Consider the following 3,772-nt stretch of genomic DNA (forward strand, 5'->3'; position numbering starts at 1 on the left):
AATTAGTTTTATTTAAATTAATTAATTTTGAATTAACTTTATAAAACTAAATTAAATAAAATAGTTTTATTTAAATGAAAAATGAATTTCATTGAAATTGTTTTGAGTTAGTGAATTTTTCCCAAAAATTTGAAAAATCCACTAACATCACATATGGTGTTTTATCATGAAATTCCACAATGAATTCTTTAATCAATACCAAGTAGGAGCTACCCTACAAGTAGCCATGTTCTAATGCATGAAATAAGTCTATATAATGAAGCTTCATGCATGGAATTTGGGAGATCTCTGAGTTCTTTATCTAAGTTGCTACAAATAAGAAAACCCTACTACCCTCTCTCTAGTTCATCTTCAATTCAGCTTGATTAGTGTGTTTCCAGCACACATTCCTTCTTGAGCATAGTGGAGAAGATCTTGTTGGTTGTCTATTTGAAGAATCCAACTCAAATTTATGGAGATTCTACTGAAATCATGAAGAGAATTACAAAGTTATTATCTTGTTCAAACCCTCTTATGAAAACCTCATGATTAGCATGTTTAAAACTAAAATTAAATGTAGTTTAAGTGCTTGATTTTGAATTCTTCCGTTGCATGTTATATTACTCTTTCCATTATTGAGAGAGATATTTTATATAGTGAGGATTGGATTGTTGTGAGCTCAACATTTGTGAATCCATGCGATTAAGAAATTTGTAAAAGAGTTCTTCCATTTTGTTATTCATCTTCATATCATTGTAAGGGTTGCTCTTAACTCCGAAAAATGGTCGTTGTAGTAGTGAAGAAGCTTTTACTCAAATACCTCTGAGTTTTTTTTGTTTATAACTAACTTTGTAATGGTCAGCTAGTATATTCTATAAATACCACTGATTTTAAATTCAAATCATAGAGTTATCATCATTTTCTTAGTTTTCTGTAAACAACAAAAAATTGTATGCAATCTTTATCAGAGGCAATCTTGCCGAACCACGTAAACACTGTATCTTATTCTTCTTCCCTTATCTTTCTTGTTCATTCGAGTGTTTCTTTACTGCAAATCGCGCACCATTCAATTATCTTTCAAATTGCATCGAGTAATCAGATTATAGAATCAATCGTGCATCGATTCTTCGCTATCGAGTAGCTTTGAGTACATGGTTTTCACGTTTGAGTCGCACCAAGTATCGTTCAAGAACCATCGAGTAAGATCGAGTATTAGTTATGTTGTCATCGAGTTGCATCGATGATTTAACATAGACTCGTCAGATGAAGAAGGAAATTCTCATCGAGGATTGGGTAGGAAGCAGTCGAGCATCGAGTTTCGAGTTTCAAGGATCTGGCAGTATATTTCTGAGCCATTTCTTCATCTCTCCAATGTTGTTATTAAGTATTTGGGACTTGTAAAAAGTGGCCAGTCCAACAATTTGTGGTATCAGAGCATTTAAAGATCATCAAAGTCAACTTTCTTGGAGCTTCAAGATTCTTAAGAAATCTAGACTCGATACTCGATCGGATCAGAATTGGCTGTTGCAAGGTATGAGATTGAGAAGTTTGATGGGAAGGGCGATTTTGGCCTATGGAAGGCCAAAATCAAAGCCGTTCTTGGACAGCAAAGAGCACACAAAGGCCCTGAAGCTTACAACATATGGGACTCTGGTTCTGAATCTCAGTACAGTATTTTGAGGCAAGTAATTGATTAAGACACAATCTACAAGATGTCGGTCAAGCTAGAAGGTTTTTTTGCAACCAATGATCTTCCTAACAAGATGTATTTAAGGGAGAAGTTCTTTACGTTCAAGATGGATTCTACAAAGCCTCTATCAGATAATTTAGATGAATTCAAAAGGATAGTCTCAAAGTTCAAGAGCCTTGGTGAGAAAGTTAGCGATGAAAATGAGGCTTTTGTGCTATTAAACTCTCTACCTAAAGCCTATAAAGAGGTGAAGAATGCTTTGAAGTATGATAGAGAATCAGTTACCACTGATGCCATCATTTCAACAATAAGAACTAGAGAGTTAGAGCTTCAGTCAGTCAAGAAGAAGCAGCCTAGTGTAGAGGGGCTTTTTGCCAAGGGGAAGAACAAGCAAAACCAGTCTAAAGGGAATAAAAATCAGTCAGGTGAAGAGCACAACCCTGAGACCAAGGTGAGATGCAACTACTGCAAGAAGAAAGGTCACCTGATGAGAGATTGTTACAACCTAAAAAGGAAAAACCAAGAAAAAGCGACGAATCAAAAAGGGAAACAACCAGAAGCATCAGTGGTTGAAGGTTCCAACTTTTACTTTGATGCCTTAGCCTTCACCAAACATCAAACCAACCAAATCAGTCCTCTTGGGAAGAATGATTGGGTACTTAACTCCAAATGTACCTATCACATGAAATCTTTCAGACCTTGGTTTAATACTTACAAGGAAATAGATGGAGAATCAATGTACATGGGAAACAATGAAGCCTGCAAGATAAAAGAGGTTGGTTCAGTATCCTTGAAATTAAAGGATGGATCAATCAAGCTTCAAAGAAATGTTAGACATGTACCTTATCTCAAGAGAAACTTGATATCTCTGGGTGTGTTGGACTCCATTGGGTATGAATGCAGAGAAAGAGGTGGAGTTCTTGAGGTGATTAAGAATTCCAAAGTTGTGTTCCTTGGTGAGAAGGTCAATGACCTTTACATTGTGAGAGAAGTAGAGATGATGACAAGTGCCTACACAGCTTCAATAGCAAGCTTAATAGAGGCTGACTTGTGGCACAAAAGATTATCCCATATTAGTAAAAAAGGGATGCAAGCACTATCCAAGCAAGGAATTCTGTCCAAAGGCATTAGTGAGCATCTTTCTTTTTGTGAACACTGCATTTTAGGTAAAGCAACCAGGCAAAGTTTCACAAAATCTCAGCACATCACCAAAAGAGCAGACTATGTCCATTCCGACCTATGGGGACCATCTCCTACACCAAGCCTTAGTGGCTTAAGGTATTTTCTAACCTTTATAGATGATTTTTTTAGGAAGAGCTGGATATACTTTCTTAAAACTAAGGACTAAGTATCTGAGAAGTTTAAAGAATGGAAAGCCATGATAGAAAATCAAACATCTAAAAAGTTAAAATAATTTAGAATCGATAATGGGCTTGAGTTTTGGAATTAACACTTTGAGAAATTTTATAATGAGAGTAGTATAACTAGGAATAGAACAGTGAGGTATACACCTAAAAAAAATGGGGTTGTTGAGAGGTTAAATAGAACCATAATGGATACCTTGAATAGATTATTGGGTTGAAGCTATATCCTATACCGTGTATACCTTTTATACCTTGAATAGGTGTCCTCACACATGCTATCTTAGGGAAAAGTTATTGGGCAGAAGCTACATCCTATACCGTGTATACCTTGAATAGGTGTACTCACACATCTTTAGAATTGCTTACCCTTGAGGAAAAGTGGACTAATCATCCTCCTAACCTATATAACTTCAAGGTCTTTGGATGTGTAGGGTTTGTACAAAAAAATATAGGAAAGTTAAAGGCTAGAGCAGTCAAGTATATATTTGTAGGCTTTATAGAGGGTGTCAAGGGGTTTAAAATGTGGCATCCAGTTGAGAGAAAGTCCATAGTGAGCATAGACATCACCTTTAGGGAAGAGGAGATGTTTATGCAAAAGGAGAAAAAGGTTGAGGATGAAGGAGAGTCATCCAATACAGGATTTAAGGTGGAGTTACCAACTGAGAAGCTAATTGAGTATAGCCAACCTAGTGACACAGGAGAAACTGAGGAAGATGTAGGGGAACATGAGGAGACAGCA

The 3,772-nt window shown here is 36.2% G+C and overlaps 1 pseudogene; it reads left to right on the forward strand.

Annotated features, from left to right (window-relative positions):
* The window catches only part of LOC120072091, a 19,356-nt pseudogene extending 17,680 nt beyond the window's left edge, over nt 1-1,676 (forward strand).
* Nucleotides 1,677-3,772: the final 2,096 nt, after the last annotated feature.

This window comes from Benincasa hispida, chromosome 2, assembly GCF_009727055.1.
Source record: "Benincasa hispida cultivar B227 chromosome 2, ASM972705v1, whole genome shotgun sequence".
Classification (NCBI taxonomy): domain Eukaryota; kingdom Viridiplantae; phylum Streptophyta; class Magnoliopsida; order Cucurbitales; family Cucurbitaceae; genus Benincasa; species Benincasa hispida.